This window comes from Xenopus laevis, chromosome 7L (genome assembly GCF_017654675.1).
Source record: "Xenopus laevis strain J_2021 chromosome 7L, Xenopus_laevis_v10.1, whole genome shotgun sequence".
Taxonomy (NCBI): Eukaryota; Metazoa; Chordata; class Amphibia; order Anura; family Pipidae; genus Xenopus; species Xenopus laevis.
Genome location: NC_054383.1, coordinates 83180848 through 83198987, shown reverse-complemented (window position 1 = coordinate 83198987; position 18140 = coordinate 83180848). Strand labels below are relative to the sequence as shown.

The 18140-nt window shown below is 38.8% G+C and overlaps 1 protein-coding gene across 4 annotated transcripts in view; it reads right to left on the bottom strand.

Moving 5' to 3' along the window:
* fxyd6.L (FXYD domain containing ion transport regulator 6 L homeolog) overlaps positions 1–17913 on the bottom strand; it is a 35867-nt gene extending 17954 nt beyond the window's left edge. The window contains exon 1 of one of the 4 annotated variants that reach the window (XM_018225863.2): positions 17873–17913. The gene's annotated coding sequence lies outside the window, so the exon portion shown is untranslated. Of the gene's footprint in view, positions 1–2689; positions 2907–16623; positions 16882–17872 lie in introns of those variants that run through there. The other 3 variants (XM_018225862.2, XM_041569267.1, XM_041569266.1) reach the window with 3 other exon arrangements.
* Between the last annotated feature and the right edge of the window lie 227 nt (positions 17914–18140).

The following is an 18140-nucleotide window of genomic DNA, read 5'->3' as shown; positions in this document are numbered from 1 at the left end:
TTGCAAAATATAGACTTGGTGGTTTCGCTGTCGGGGTGAAAGTGACTTTTTAAAATCACATTGGCTTGCCAGGGGTATTGATTTAGATGCTGTCTCCATGGGTAACAACTGAGAATTCTATACTTTAAATAGAGCCTTAAAGAGCAAAACAGAGTGTGTGTGTGTGTGTGTGTGTGTGTGTGTGTATATATATATATATATATATATATATATATATATATATATATATATATGTACTAAGAGTAAAGTGTATTTGTGCTGTGCAGCTTTGTGAGCCTAGGGCTGTAGTTTGCTACATCGTCAGTTGCATTACAATGAGCTACACAGACATGTTAAATCAAGTGAGTTTTATGCTTCAGCGTGTTCATAGTTTACATGGGCTACTATGTTGCATGGATTTCTCAGGACTGATTTATACGTATAATGAAGTTGAACAGATTAGGTTAATTGTAAAATCTGTCAGCAGTATGGCTTAAAGTGACAGGGCAGAAGGGTTACTCCATTGTATACTGACACATAAAACTGAAATAAGCACAGTGTGTTGACTTCACTACTTTGAACTATATTGACACATGTTGCCTGACATACGTTTTAATATGTCTTTAGAAAAATGTTGGAACCACGTAGCTTTCTAAATCAGTCCCTATTTAGCCATGTCTATGCTTTCCTCAGTAATGCCCATACCTGCTTTTCTGGGCTGCTACCACCATAGACAACATGCCCAAATGCCACCCCTCACCCCCAGCTCTTACTACAGTTGCACCCAGGGCAGGTTGATTTGGGGCTTATACAGGGGCGTAACTACAGAGGAAGCAGTCCCTGCAGCTGCAGGTATAGGAGCTCCATGAGGCCCTCATTAATTAGTAATTTTAATATATATTGGTAAAAAAGGACAACCTCTGGAGAGTTTGGGGGCCACTGGGCTAATAGATTGAAGTGAGAACTCAAATTAAAAAAAAGTGATAGAAGTCCTTGCTTCATAAATACTGAAATCACTCAAATGAATTGTTCAGTAAAAAAAGAAAAACTGGATAAATACTGTATAGTTAGTTATGTAATCTATAAAGACTGGATGTCTAACATAATAAGCAGAACACTACTTCCTGCTTTTCGGCTCTCTTGGTTTCCACTGATTGGTTACCAGACAGTAACCAATCAGTGACTTGAGGGGGGCCACATTGGTCATAACTGTTTGCTTTTGAATCTGAGCTGCATGCTAAGGATAAATTGCAAACTCACTGAACAGTTATGTCCTATGTGACCCCCCCCTTATAGTCGCTGACTAACTTAGAGTTAGAGAGTAGTGTTATGGCTATTATGTTACACATCCAGTCATTTCAGTCTTTACAGATTACATTTTTGGCTAACTGACTATATTAGAAATATGTTTGATTTTGCACGGCCTATCTATTTAGCCAGATTTTATTTCCACGCTAAACTATTCCTTTAAGGCCTATTCCACACAGGGGTTGTAACCTGCCAGTGCTCTTCTGTGGATAGAGAAGCACCCACAGCTACTAATGCAGCATGTCTTTAAATAAAGTCAACAAATCCACCTGTTAGTGCTAGGGCCAGTCAAATTTAATTTAAGTCTTGGTGTAAAATCTTTAAAAACAATAGACCTGTATAAACAAATTCTACACAGTTTTGTAAAAAATCTGTAAAAGAGATGTTCCTTATATCCCTCAACCCCTTCTAAATTAGAACAGAGCTACTTGTCAAGGATGCATTTGGAGGATGGATTTGTTACAATTTTACAATCACAGCTTTTTTTCATAATTAATAACATTGGCATTAAGTATAATTTGTACTAAAATAAAATACTGGGCATTTGTTAAACCTACAGTATTTCAAATGAACATAGTGAACATCAGGGGGCATATACAATGCACATGCAGTAGGGCTGGCTAGCATCCAGTTTGTTGTAATTCTGCTAACTGCATTAGGTATCATTCACTAATCAGGTAATCCTAATGGTATCCACTGAATTAGATGAGAGACCTGCTAGCAGTGTATTAAACTTCCCTTAGCATTAATCTACTTCATACTGGAGAAGTTGCATTCTGTGCGCAAGCTGATCTTTCATAGACAATTCAGGGCCATCTTCCTCAAAGGAGAGACGGTTGGGATTTCAGTGAAGGGGTAGCAAAGGTTTACTCCATCCTTCACAAATCATTTACAAATAACAATCATGTAAGCCATATTTCCTATCAAATAGAGCAGCTCTGCTTACTACAATATCATGCAAGCCACCTGTGTGAATGGAGAAGTGAAAGTGTGCAGACACAGACAAAGAGCTCGGCAGACGGAGAGAGCAATGGCACAGGATTATTAAACACAATTGCTGGCATGCCGATGTAAATCTGCTTTGTACGGAGAGCAAAGAAATGTATATTGGCTGGCTTGTTTGTCAGAATGAAAATGGCACAACATCAATTCTGCTTACACACACTGTTAGCTGCCTGTCTTTTTGCAAGTATTGTTTTGCAACAAGAGTGATTTCTGCTGTTGCTCTCCCTTTGTTTTAAAGTAAAATATTACATGCAAGGCAGGATAACAAAAAGATCCAAAGCCCACTGTGAGATTCCCAGTTTATTCTGTATGTTGCATCCTTAATACAATTAATATATAATTGCACAAACACACACCCCTCTTCCACCCCAGATAAAATACAGAATTGATTCTTTACCAGAAATTGTTACCTTGCTGTAGTGCTATATTCTGATGGTTTTTGCAGCAGGTAGAAAATCTTATGTGCTGGTTGAGCAGTCAGTGCAATCTGTGTTTGTGAGCTTGATATCAATGGATACAGACTGCTGTGGGGCTAATGACACATCATATAAGGGAGGGAGACTCTTCCTTTTGGACCAGAGATGGGAGTATGTGTGTGTATGTGTGTGCTTGGGTGTGCTCCTCCCTGGCAGATGAATCTGTGCTGGTGAGGTGGAGATTATTCTGTTCAAGAAAATATCTTTTATCTCTCGAAATACATGATTCCAGCTCTTCTTTACTCCCAGCTGAAAATTCTCAAAACCTGCCTGATCCTTGAGCTTATTGTAAGAATATAGCTTAATACTCATGCCAATATTTAGTCTGAAATTGTTGACTACATTTAGCTTTGGAGAAGCACTGAACACAGATTGCATTTTCATATAAATTATAGTGGATTCCTCCCTCACCTACATGACATCAACAATGTATCTGCTGTTGACAGCTTATGTCAGAGATATTATAATGCCATGTTTGGAGCAGTTGTAGAACCTATTGATTGTTAAGTAATTCAAAGATGCATTTACGATAATAAAAACAAATAATTAACATTAATTTCTCAGTGGGTTATATGCAAAGTACAGTGCATGGTGTAATACGAAGAAGAACTTGCTCAAACTATCGTTTTCTTGAATAATAGCGCCCTGCACTGAAATTTGCAGCAAGTGTATGCACTCCACTATGGAGCACCAAGACCTGAACTTCCCTTATAGATACAGCACTGCTGGTGTTCATCAGCAATGTATTCTTGAGGGGCAGATTGGGGAAGCTATGGCTGATCTATATTAAAACTATCCAGGCTGTTGCTTAAGGCCCATAGGAATAAGTAGCCATACCAGCCATTATTCTGCTCCCTAGTGTGGAGGCATGTAGGTGTCCATAGCAGACAGTAAGGTCAAAACTGCCTTGCTCCAACAAGTGCTGTGTAGAAAATATTTGCACCAGTATGGGTTGCAAATGCTTTCTGAATGAGCACCAAGAGATGCAATTTTCACCCTTAAGTGCTGTAGAACTTGCATCCAGGGGCCCCTTATCTTTCATTAAGTGTTTTGATTTTCAACCCCTTTCGGATAATTTATAAAGGCCCAAAACACAAGTGCTACAGTATAACAGGAGTGTGAAAATTGCACCTGTTAGTGCTCATTTAGTCTGAATGATGCACAACTTAGTTATGGTCATATGCCTCCTCCAGTCTGCTACTTGTGAATATTGTGCTGCTGAATGCTGGCAGCTCTATATTTATAGGGGGAGCACATGTTTCAGAGACTTGTGCCCATGAACTAGGTGTGCAAACATGCCAAAAGCATGAAGGGTTGAACCTGTTTTTTTAGCTCTGTATCCTGCCTTGCACTTTGACCCCTACGGTCTTTATTTTGTATATATTCTCCATAGCTAATTCCCTCTGTCCCCACAGTGTTAAGTATAAATGTTAATACAATTGGCCAATGTGTTGAACTACAGGTAACAACATTACAGCCAAAGTCTGTGCTGGGCAGGAGACACAGGTTTTATCTGAGATGGCATTTCCCCTGCTCCCGACCACCCTATTGTCAGGTATATGAGCAAAACTATAATGGTGCATTTTAAACTTGGTTGCTTTGTGACCCTGTGCATTTATCTGTTAATAATTCTTGATGGTTTCTTTCAGATCACCTCTGCATCTGCAAAGCTTTAACTTTCACATAGTTCTTTGTCACCATGGTTGTGTTATAGGGATCCTAGCAGGAAGCTGGTAAGCCTCCTGCAATGTTTTGAGAATCCAAATAGAATGAATTACCATGATCAAAAATAAATATTTTTAGTCTAGTAGTTACTAAATCAATCCTACAGTAGAAATAAGAAAGAGGCAGTTTATACCCTGTGCTCCCAACAACAGAATCTTTATGTACAGATGGAGTACCAAGTAATGCGTAACATCTCTGTTGCCCTGCAGTGTGTAACTAAGGGCTTTTCATAGCTTTCTTCATCTAATAATATTTTACCTTATTAGTCACCAGGTTCTAGAAATAGGAAAGTATGGAAGATATTTAAATGGACCAACATAATAAAGTTATATATTTGACTGCATAGACTTTCAAAGCAGCCCAGGCTTATTCATCAGATGGCCTTATCATATTTTCATCTTTGATTGAAAAGCCTTTGCAGCTCTGAAAGCTTATGCAACCCATTTATTATTTTATGTTGGCAGTGAATAGAAATCAGATTTACACAGAATAACAGCGGAGACACTGCCCGAATGACCTAAACAAGAGCCATTACTCCTAGCTTCAAGCTTAAATGTTGCCTTTTTAGAGGCAATCAAAGATGGAGCAAGGCTGCTAGGGGGTCCTGCAATACTTGACATTCCATTTGTCAGAAACACAATCCACTAAATCCCCTCCTATCGATAACCACTGTACAATGTAAACATCTTTTACACTGTTGATATCACAAAGGCTATATTGTAATTAAACCAAATCCTTATGACAAAACCAAACTAGATTGTAAAATCTATAAGAACCTGTTGAACTTGCAGAGACCAGGGTTTACATTATTCCTCATACTACACAAGTTACAGTGAGTCATGTGATAAATTACATCACTAGCCTTGCTGCCGCCCATAGGTTTTTAAAACTAGAACACAACTACAGATGCAAAGCAAGTCAGAAAACCAAGGGTAAAACTTCTATTGCCAAACTTGCACAAAACTCTCTACAAACCACTAGACATTGGCAGCCATGCCTGAACTTGCAATCAGTGGATTCTGGCTGCTGTAAGATGTCATAAACAGTCACTATGTAATGGGCTGGCTGTGGGCTGTTTGGGACTGTGTGTACTTGATATGCCAGGGCCTATTTTTTCAATGCCTGTTTCCAACTCATTCCCAGACTACTACACCTCACTTTACAACGTGAATACCCTTCTGTAAGAATCCTGAGACCCAGTCCCTACCTCTTCACAAAGTGCCAGACCCTGATGGATTCTCCAATATCTATTATAGAGAATTTTTAAACCATTTAGCCACCCGTTTACAGCAGGTCCTCCCATCATTATTGTACCCAGACCATGTAGGTTTATATGTTACTTCACAGGTTATTAATACTGTATTCTGCAATGGATCAAAAGTCAGTACATGTGCAGCACAGCATTTCTGTGGGATCCAAGAGCTCACACTAAACTGATCACCGAAATTGTGCATGTTTTAGAGCTACAGTATATTATGTCTACTTTCAGCCAGAAGCTTTATTTCAAACCAGTATTGATGGCGGTGAGAATAGGCCAAAAATGCTACTGGGCCACATTGTGTTTGTACACATATTTAATTAATTGCTCTGTTGACAGCAGATTTTACCAAGAAAGTAAGATATTAGTGAAGAGACTAAACATACCCAACCAATTTTTTAAATCAAAATTAACGGTTTGTCATGGCATAACTTTTGTCTGTACCTCCAAGTGGTTATACCCCCATGATGCAATCTATTGCAAGCATTGAATGCATAAAAATGGACTTTGACCTACAGTAGTTATCTCTGTTCAGCATCAGCTTGTGTGTGCAGATAGATAAAGATGAAAGAGACCTATGAGAGTGAAAGCTATTTGGTATGGGGGAATCACATAGAGCAGTGCTGTCCAACTGGTGGCCCGTGGGCTGGATGTGTGGCCACCACAAGAAATTCTGCCTGCTGTTACTGTTTATCTTGTGTAAGATTTAAAAGGCATCAGTACTGGAATAAACTGGCCCCTTCATTGTTTACACATCAAATTCAGACTATAAACTCCTGCATTGTTCACATCTGTAACCCCCCCTGAATTGTTCACACCTGCAACACCTCTATTGTTCACAGCCCTAATGCCCTGTACTGTTCAGAAAGTGCCCACATTGTTCACTTGTTCACACCTCATACAAACTGCTGGAAGGGGCACCAGCATTGTGTCACTGTATGTAGCACAGTATGTACTTTTCATTTTAAAGTGTTCCTGATTGGTTTCCCTGTCTCCTGCTGTTTTCTGCCTGCTCTATGCTCCTGGTGTGTGTCATACTCTGCCTGCCCTATGCTCCCTGTGTGTGTCATACTATGCCTTCCCTATGCTCCCTGTTTTTGCCATACTCTGTTTGCCTTATGCTCTCTGTGTGCCATACTCTTCCTGCCTTGTGCTCCCTGTGTGTGCCATATTCTGCCTGCCCTATACTCCCTGTGTGCACCATACTGTCAGTCTTATCATGTGCTGGGGGTTGCTGAGCTATCCACAGGGGAGGATAATGCATATGTATTTAAGAGTATGTTTTAACATGACTTTATAAACCTGTTACACATATGAGTGGTATCCCTGCAGTGAGCACCAACCATTAGGTTTTTTTGATGTGCTACCCCCATTAATGTGGATATGGTCTTAAAAGTTCTTGTGGTAACATGGGTGTGGTTTACACTGCATGTGGTTTAAAACAGGAAATGCTCAACACTGGCTTTTTATTATCAGCCCTCCACATGTAGGCCACAAACGGTACCACAGAAGTTGGACAGCGCTGACATAAAGGAAGCGAGCTGGCATATTGACCATGTAAAACCTTCCCTTATGTCTATTGCACTCCCATTTTCCACTCTGGACTGAAACATCAAACCAATTAAATATACAGTGCGTGATCTTTAATCAGATTTATTCACAAGACACCTTCAGTGCTGTGATGTCTGATATGTATAACAAGCTTTATGTGCTCTGTTGGTGCCCTCTAATGACCTTCTGGTTATGGCTGTGCACATGTATTTTTAGTTTGCATCAATTACCATAACAGTGTGGGTTGTTACAATAAGATCAAAGCCTAATGAGCTACAGTGCAATCACTTGGGTGACCTTTTACTCATTAATCCATATGTAAATAATTGCTTTATCGGAATCCAACGACATAGAAAGATTTCATAGACCTAGCTCATTTTTTAATTCTAAAGTTTAAAGATGAATAAACCCCACTTCAGCATTAATAATATTATTTCAAAAGCAGATATGAAATGCTCTTCTACATGCAGCAAGTGGTTTATAACAGGCAGAAGATATAAGACTATATTTTAAGGGCCCTTCCTCCTGCATTTTCCTGCACAGGATGAAACTCAACCTAGATTTTATTATGGGCCTATACTGACACAGGCCAATACATTTTACCTGCTATAGGCGCTTGGATGCGCCTTTGTCAGTATGGCACTTTAGAGAAGAACAGACTGACTTTCGTCCTATGCTCCCCTGTGGTGGAATGCAGGAAAATGAAGCACAGGGTGAAACCCAGTGTGTAAGGGTCCCCGGTGAAACAAACCTGACTACCTAAAGCTCGTATCTAAAAGTGGATGAAATTCAGGAATATGTTAAAAAACAAATGGGTACAGTTAGAACACAAGTTGCAGCTTTAGGCACAAAATGGGTTAAAAATGGGGTCATTCAGTAAAGTGCTTGTACCTATGCACCTTGCTTTTCTCTTTTCAATAGTTTTTTATTGATTTTCCAAGAAAAGAAAAGGGTTATACAATCAAGCAGTGTCGTCAGGTAGTTTCAAACAGAGGAAAACAGAGAAGAGAGAAAGATAATGAAACGAGCTCATCCTCCCCCCCTCCAGACACTCTGTCAGAAGTGGGAAAGAGACGAGCTACAACAATGATAGTACTAACTTTAGATGACATGGTACAGTTGACGTATGCTTAACTGTATATGTGAAGCAGAGATGTTGGCGACTTCAGCGGGGTCCCTTGACTATGTAGAATATCTTGATGAGATGGATTCATTTTCGTTGGCTCACGGCTCAGGAAAAAACCAATGCTTATCCAAACAATAGTATCAAGTGCCCATTACCTCAGGTCACGTCAGGTACTGTCTAATGATTATAAACACTTTACATTCAGAGGGGGCACCTTGCTTTTCTATACTTGTACAGGTGCTCCTATTAGTTCCGGTTATGCCCAGGAAGGCCCACATCGCTTCTGCAATATCCCAAATTCTGTTCCTGTTTGGATTAATATGCCCCCCCCCCCAAAAAAAATCAAGTGTAAATTCTGAATTGCATTGTGAATAAAAAAACATGTTGAATTTAACTATTTGTACTCTGCCTTTTATCATGCATCAACAAAACAGAAACTCCCGACAAAAGATACCAATTTTGTATTGGAACTTTGGTGTTAAAAAAAACACAGCTAGGTTAGCTTGTATGGTTAAATATGAAGATTTGTGAATTTCCCATTTGTTCACTTTAAAAAGCATCAGCTCCTGGTAAAAAGGCCTCATTGACCTAATTTCTCAAGGTTTCAGATGTGAGATCTCAGAAAAGAAATTACTGGGTATGCAGCACACACAGCTGATCATGTATTTTCCATTAAAGAGGAATGTTCACCTTAGAATTACATTATTTTATATGATCTTTTTTTCTTTTTTTAGCTTTTGGGGCATTTAAAGATTTTTGTTTCTATGCTGCTGTATCAAACCCAAAATTAAAAAATTCATTCTGAGGCTGCATAGTATTGCTAATACTGTATCATTACTTGCTTTCAATGCAGGCCTTCTCCTATTCATATCACAAATCATTCGTTCTTGAAAAAGGACCAGGGCTCTATTATGCAAGTATGTGTGAGTGTGTGTCAAGCCTAGAGGGACCATATATTTTTTTTCTCAATACTTTTAATACAGTGTGTAACAAAATGGGCTGCTTTTTTGGCCCAGATATTAAATAAAAATGGCTAAATATTAGGGATGCACCGAATCCAGGATTCGGTTCGGGATTCGGTCAGGATTCGGCCATTTTAAGCAGGATTCGGATTCGGATTTGGCTGAATCCTTCTGCCTGGCCTGAACCGAATCTGAATCCTAATTTGCATATGCAAATTAGGGTCGGGAAGGGAAATCACGTGACTTTTTGTCACAAAACAAAGAAGTAAGTGCCTATGCAAATTAGGATTCGGTATTCGGCTGAATCTTTTGCAAAGGATTTAGGGGGTTCGGGCAAATCTAAAATAGTGGATTCAGTGCATCCCTACTAAATATACTGTAAAAACAGCATGCAGGATAGAAAGACTGTTCATCATGGCAATGGACTAAAACTGAGAAAGTAAGATATGTATTTAATTGCATGAGAATTGAGCAGATGTCGATCAGGCAGGTTAATTGATGCCACCTTTTCCCGATAGCCAGCATTCACACCATTGTCATCGAGTTGTTTGTCCAAGGGCCAAATGCCCGGATTTGCCTGATATTGCCCAACTCAATGTGGGAATATTTACGTGTATGGCCAGCTTCACAATTCATCATACCCAATTTATTATTTGCTGGACACAACCTTTACTGCAGTAACATTGCTATCTACATAGGGTTATTGTCCAGCTAAAAGGTGAATCATCACATGAGCTGCCAATAGCTGGGGGATATGTTTTCTTCCTACATTATAATTAGCACCATTAACGTTCCCTTAATTCTTAATTATAGGCTACAGACTAGTATATATAATCTCTATCCCTCTAAGGTTTCTCTAAAACAGAAAGCTGTCAGTGCTATGTTTAACTGTAGGGAAAGTGTTAGTCTGGTAATTATGCCTTTCTTTTTTTTGCAGGGAAGGCTGCACATGGGCGTGAAGACAATTTTCACATATTATTTCTATCAAGATTTCAATTATGATTTCTCACATTAAGAAGCAATGTTTTTATGAATGCAGCATAATTCACACATTTAAAGCAAAGCAAGTTACAAACATTCTGTAAACGATATACTATATATATATATATATATATATATATATATATATATATATATATATATATATATATATATACACAAATACAAGAGTCCTCTGCACTCAACCCATTATCAATATATTTAAGACAGAGACATTTTGTGCATACTGCTACTGAAAAATACCTTACCCTTTAAACAAAACAGGGATTGTTTGTCCATATATTGCAATATATTTAAGCTGGCCAACTACGTCAAAGTCATCCCATATCTGGCCAGTCATATGCTCAGTTTTCATCTGATTCATTAAGAATTCTATTGCTTCATTATACATTTTACAAAAGGACTAAGTTTTACCTGCAATTTACTAGCTGCTTTCAAAGTAAAACTCCCAAACTTGGCTGCCCTTTTATTAGACACCAGTGGGATCACCCTTGTTTGTTATATATATATATATATATATATATATATATATATATATATATATATATAATGATGTGTATATATCTGACAAATATATATGGGCACTCCTTCTAACTATTGGAATCAAATGTTTAAGCCACAGCCATAAATGCCAACACAGATGCCAGTACATCATACAATTACATTCTACTTTGGGGAAGACCTGTTCCTGTTTCAGCAGGACTGTAACTCCATGCACCAAGTAAGGTCCATAGAGATCAGGCTTGCAAAAATAGAAATGGGATAACCTGTAAATTAATTGGAAAGACAAGTGCAAGGCAAGCTTTATCATTCAAAACAAGTTTTTATGTACAATTGAAAGCAAATGCCACTGTCAATGTTCTAACATTGAGGGGGATTGGGCAAATTGAAGCGTTGGTTAATGGGAAACTTCATTTAAAACTTCTAGTAGGTTGCAAGGGCTTCATTACACTTGGATGGTGTGAAAAGCTGGAACAGTAGATGAAGAGGAGAGGACTTGAATAGAAAGATGACAAATAAAACAAACAATAGCAAGTAAATGAATGCCTCATAGTTATGGCTGCAGGCATCTGTGGCCCTGGCAAGTCAAAAGCATTTTCAGTTACAAGAAAAGAATCAGAATACATAGTTAATTTAAAGGTTAACTTCCCCTTTAATATCAACAGATTTTCTGCATGCAGAATTGTCCCCATCTCAGTGAATACAGCGTAAAGTGAAAACAGTCTGATGTTTGTGTGCTGTGTGTTTCAGCAGAAACAAGTCCAAGGCATGGCAGAGGAATGCAAAGCCTTATGCTTGGCAGGTTCCCTTTGACTTGAAAGCTTTAGCAGTAATTAATGAAGTTTTGGCCCGAGATCCATTCTCTGCTGGAATATCCAGTCTATGAATGGTGGTATGAATAGAAACTGGCACATGGTCTGCCTTGTTATTAAGAGTGAGTCTGTCAGCTGTGAGATCTTTAATTACACATTATTAAATACATTTTCTTTCAATTCCTTTGGATTATTCCCAAGCAGCTTTTACTAAGCATATGGAATGTCCAATTCATATCTCTAATCTCTAATAGTAGTATGAGTTGGGGTGGGGAGGGGAGCAGGAGGGTGTCTATAGTAAAATAAATTAGGTAGCTCCCATTGTGGGAAAAACAACGGACAAACCAACACCTTGTATGCTGGACTTTGAAGCATCGCAGAAGTGTTAATTGCAAAATGTTGTGCAAGGAGAGTAAACTGACACTTTGGGGCAAATTCACTAAACGACGAAGCGCCTAACGCTAGCGTTACTTCGCACCCTTACGCCTGGCGAATTTGCGCAACGGACGTAACTACGCAAATTCACTAACGCGCAAATTATTGTGAATGCTACATTTTACGCCAGACTTCCTTCGCCACCTCAGACCAGGCGAAGTGCAATATAGTAGATAGGGATTGCTTCAGAAAAAGTAAAAAATTTTTCTAAGTCCCCAAAAAACCTATGGGTGATAGGCTGAAAAAAATCGAAAATTTTTTTGGTGCTCCCCTCCTTCCCCCCTACATTTCCTAACTCATGTCAACTTAACTAAACAGTGGGCACATGTGTAGGGCAAAATAAAAATTTTATTTGCTGTTTTGAAGGTTTCCCAGGCATATGTAGTGATGCTACATATACCTCCATTGTAACTTGAATTTGGCGCTGTATGCAAATTAAGCATCGATAGCGAATTAACCTTACGCTTCTCCTGAGCGCAACTTCGGATTTTAGTGAATTTGCGTAGCGGTGGCGAAAATACTCCTGCCGAAGTGCAGCGAAGCGGATGCTGGCGCAATAACGAATCTTAGTGAATGTGCCACTTGGTCCTCTCAGAGGCACCAAGTAGGTATGGCCTATTCCCTATGCCTTGTATTAAAGCATCACCAAAAGTTTGGACCTGAACACAATAGGTTAAATAACCAAAGGAAGTGCATACAAACGGAGGACAGATCCAGTGTACTGTACCTTGCAGTATTATACAGACATATATGTGGCCAAATCGGTGTGCATAGAGTAACTGGTGCTTTGTCCTCTTAGAGGCACCTAAATATTTGTGGACTATTCCCTAATACTAGTGCAAATGCAACACTGAAAATTGGAAACGGGCAAAGCCCAAAATTAAGTCTGTGCAAATGCTGGTAACAACATCACCGGTCTGTCCAACGCTACCTCCGTTATTAGAAGGAAACTGCTGCCACCATTCAGCCCACCCTCCAGAGTGCCTCCTCCCCACCCTCAAAGAGTGAAGTTAATAGTGAAGTTCCTCCACTAGAGTGAAATTCCGCCACTTACCATTCATTTCTATGGGATTTTTAAAGGCGTATTTATCAAAGGGTGAACTTTCACTTTCACCCATTGATAAATATGCCTTTCAAAATCCCATAGAAATGAATTGTGAGCTGCGGAATTTCACTCTAGTGGCGGAACTTCACTCTTTGATAAATTTACCCCTTAGAACGCTCGATAGAGCAAACGCTTGGGGGCAGATTCACTAAGGGTCGAATTTCGAAGTTAAAAATACTTCGAAATTCGACCCTCGAATTGAAATCCTTCGACTTCGAATATCGCTAATCCTGCGATCGATCGATTAAATCCTTCGAATCGAACGATTCAAACGATTTTAATCCAACGATCGAAGGAAAATCCTTCGATCAAAAAAAGGTTAGCAAACCTATGGGGACCTTCCCCATAGGCTAACATTGACTTCGGTAGGTTTTATCTGCCGAAGTAGGGGGTCGAAGTTTTTTTTAAAGGGAAAGTACTTCGACTATCGAATGGTCGAATAGTCGAACGATTTTTACTTCGAATCGTTTGATTTCGTTCGAATTCGAACGAATTTAACCAATTCGATGGTCGAAGTACCCAAAAAATACTTTGAAATTCGAATTTTTTTCATTCGAATCCTTCACTCGAAGTTAGTGAATCGGCCCCTTGATGTTCGTTTCGCCTGTACAATACAGGTGAAATGTACGTCAGGCGTTTGCTCCATCGAGCGTTCTAAGGGTGGGGAGGAGGCACTCTGGAGTACTGAAGTACAAATATTCCATGCAACTGAGGAACTGCACATACAATAAAATGCTCATTTATGCACAAACTTGGCCTGTCCCAAAGTACACTGCTCTGAACCTTGTGGGAATGTAGACACAAAGATACAATTTTGGAAAAAGTCATTCCATGCAGCTTGCAACCATTAATGAATGCTGGCTGCTTAGATGCTTAGAATAATTTGTTTTTGTATTTACATCACTTTAGTTATGTTTGCCAGCACACCACTGACAGTCAAGCACAGGGGCAGGGGAGCTGATGCAGGGTGCATTGTGGGTAAGAAAACATGAATGAATTTGAATTTGCTTTCTGATTTTTGCAACTTGCTTGTCTTAAGCCTTTAAATGGACAATATATTCCCCTTTTTAACATTACATAAACCAATAGGTCTTGTGCTGAATGTTTTAATTAGGAATGTGTATTTTTGTAATTTTTTGCACTAAACAGGCTTTCTAGTGGACTGCAGATTATTTTTAATTAGTTGGGAATAACAGAAAGTAAAATATAAATACCTTACGTTTCAGACTCTTTCCTGTTTTTAGTGCACGTTTAATAATTAAAATAATAAGCGAAACGTATTGTCAGTACAAGTCCTATTTATTGAGCTAATACTGAAAAAGAGGGCATATTGCCCCTTTACTGAGTAATATATTATTTCTTTGTCAAAGTCTTCCATCCCTGCACAAGTGGTGCTTTAATCTAGTAAGACAAGATTGTCTATCACAGCATTAACAATTAACATATTGTATGTTAACTCCTCATATACCCATCTAGGCCTGCACACAACCAATCCTCACGGATGTTTTTAAAAAGAGAGAAAACTGGTGCTTCCTCCCAATGCTTAAGCAGATGAGTATGTCATGGAAAAGATTTCTCATATTTCCTGGCACAGCTATAAATAGGATCATGGAGTAATGAATTCTGAGTTTCACACAACAGATCAGCACAGGGGTAGGATGGTGCCCAAGACTGTTGGTGGGGATAAAAACAAGATGAATAAGTAAATCATGTTTTTGAGCCATTTATGCAAGAAAAGGCAGAAAAAGGAGCAAAGGCCAATATACAAACAATAACAAACTGGTTTGCACAATGGAAAAAAAGGCTGTAGTATAGGTTAATAGGTCAATGGCAATATACAGTACACTGAGCCATATTCAATGCAATTGGTTTATCCTGTAAAAACTCAATTGAATTCTAGAGGGAAATCTAGAATTGAATTAGGAGATAAGCTTTTCTCACTGAATTGAATGTGGCCCATTGTTTGCCAAGTCTACTAAAAACAGAACCTGCTTAGACAAATGCATTCAATTTGCAATGGGGTTATGTAGAGATATAAACTTATGAATACAACATCCCTAAACTAAAGTTCCAGCCTGGATGGAAAAGTTCCATATTGCAATTAACTGTGCTGTGCCTTCTCTGTGCCAAGCATCTGCTTGATATTTTAAATACATATTTTAAACACATTGCTCACTGACGCAAACAAAACAGCTCCAGCACTTCTGCACAAGGGCTGTCTTCTTAGGGTGGTGGTACTCCTAGTTTAAAAATTTAAATTGTGCGGAGAGAATAATTTACATATTTTTTCACCGTTTTTTTCTATTCAGTTTTTACATAGTCAAATTGGGTTGAAAAAAGACAAAGTCCATCAAGCTCAACCCCTCCAAATAAAAACCCAGCATCCATACACACACCCTCCCTATTTTCACATAGATTATATTCACCCATATCTATAATAACTATAGAGTTTAGTATCACAATAGCCTTTGATATTATGTCTGTCCAAAAAATTATCCAAGCCATTCTTAAAGGCATTAACTGAATCAGCCATCACAACATCACCCGGCAGTGCATTCCACAACCTCACTGTCCTGACTGTGAAGAACCCCCTACGTTGCTTCAAATTAAAGTTCTTTTCTTCTAGTCTGAAGGGGTGGCCTCTGGTGCAGTGATCCCTTTATGGGTAAAAAGGTTCCCTGCTATTTGTCTATAATGTCCTCTAATGTACTTGTAAAGTGTAATCGTGTCCCCTCGCAAGAGCCTTTTTTCCAGAGAAAACAACACCAACCTTGACAGTCTACCCTCATAATTTAAGTCTTCCGTCCCTCTAACCAGTTTAGTTGCACTTAGTCTCTGCACTCTTTCCAGCTCATTTATATCCCTCTTAAGGACTGGAGTCCAAAACTGCACTGCATACTCCAGATGAGGCCTTACCAGGGACCTATAAAGAGGCATAATTATGTTTTAGTGATGCCCAAGAGCACATCAGGGATCTACCTCTTCCTCAGGCAGCAGACTTGATGCCATCCTCCCCTCAATCCCTGCAATTACCTTCAGTACACTGATCAGGGTGGTGGGAAAATATAAAAGTGCTCTTTTGGTAATACAGAATTACCTTCTCACAATGGAATGTAGTTTTTCAGACTGAAGGACACTGTGTGCCACAACTATTTGCAAACTGTAGCCCTGCAGATGTTTCTAAACTGCAATTTCCAGCATCCTCTAACAACAATAACAATGTTATTGCAGAGTGCAACATGTATTTTAAAGCAGCAAAGTCTGTAGTACTTTCTATGAGTAATGTAGGTGTTAGATAGAGAAGATTGAATGTTGGTGCTCTTTGCGAGAAGCAAGGTTTGGTCAATAAAATACAAAATAGAAATAAAACAAAAGAAATACCTTTCTGTGTGTCAGCTGAACTTGTAGCTCTGTTTTTCTGGTGTATGTAATGAGAAGCTCTGTACAGTAGTAACAGGATTATAAATAGCCCACTGGGAAAATCCTGTTGTTTGCTCTCCTTCTCCCCTTCTGTCACCGTCCTTTAGCCTGCTCTTGTCTTATTCGTGCATTGTTTCTGTCCCGTGCACATTTCTACTGCCTCATGCTTATATTACATGGTCCTTTTCCTTTACTTCGTCTTACTTTGGGTTCTGGCCGTAACAATCTGGATTAATTTGTAAAGACTGGGTACATTTGCATCTTGGCAGTAACCCATAGTAACTAATCAAATATTTGTTTTTCCAGCTACAGCTAGCTAAAAAAAAACTAGGTGCAAATGTGTCCAGTGTTTATAAATAAGCCGCCTAACCTTCATTCTTGCTTGTTCTTTATTTTGACTTCTGATTCTGACCTTTTATCTCCTTCCATGCAAGATCTCTTTCATTTTCTCCTATCTTGTTAATGCCTTCTAATAGTTTCTCTCTGATATCCTCGCATTTACCTCTTAAAGGAACAGTAATATCAAAAAAATGAAAGTGTTTTAAAAGAATAAAAATATAATGTTGTGTTGCCCTGCACTGGTAAAACTGATGTGATTGTTTCAGAAACACTACTATAGTTTATATAAATAAGCTGCTGTGTAGCAATGGGGGCAGCCATTCAAAGGAAAAAAGGCTCAGGTTACACAACAGATAGCAGATACGCTCTGTAGAACATAATGGTGTTATCTGTTATTCACTATTTAACCTGTGCCATATAGCCTTTTTCAATTTCCGCCATTGCTACACAGCAGCTTGTTTATATGAACTATAGTAGTGTTTCTGAAGCAAACAGATAAGTTTTACCAGTGCGGGGCAACCATACATGATATTTTCATTACTTTAAAACACTTTAATATTTCGATGTTACTGTTACTTTAAACTTTCACATTGATTTTCTTTTTCCATTTTAGACTCCCCTTTTCTGTTAACCTTATGTATTCCCAAGTAGGCCATTTTGGCTCTTTTTGCTTATTTTTTACCTTTATTTCTCTGCTTCCATCCTGTTCCACATTTGGCAGGCTTTCTCTTGCAATCCTTTCACCTAGAAATCCTCTCCCCCCATGGTCTTTTTCCTTCTCATGAGTTCCATAATTATATTTGTACCTCTTATGAATTTGCAGTATTTTTCACACGTTTCTTACTGTTTTTCCCAACTCTTTTCTACTTACTTTTCCACACTCGTTGCTTTTACTTCCCTTGGTGCTTTTCTTCTGCTCTCAGACAGCTGCAGTTTGTACATTATATGAAGCAACACAGGAATCCCAAGCATGAACATGACCGATACAATAAGTATGCATCAAGGAACAGTTAAAGTTTCTATCTTTACAAAATAGCAAAAGATCCTGTCTCCCACTGTAAACAGTAAAATGTGTCTCTTTACAATAAGCAAACATTACACAGAAAACATCAGCAGACTTTCCAATATTTAAATGGTTA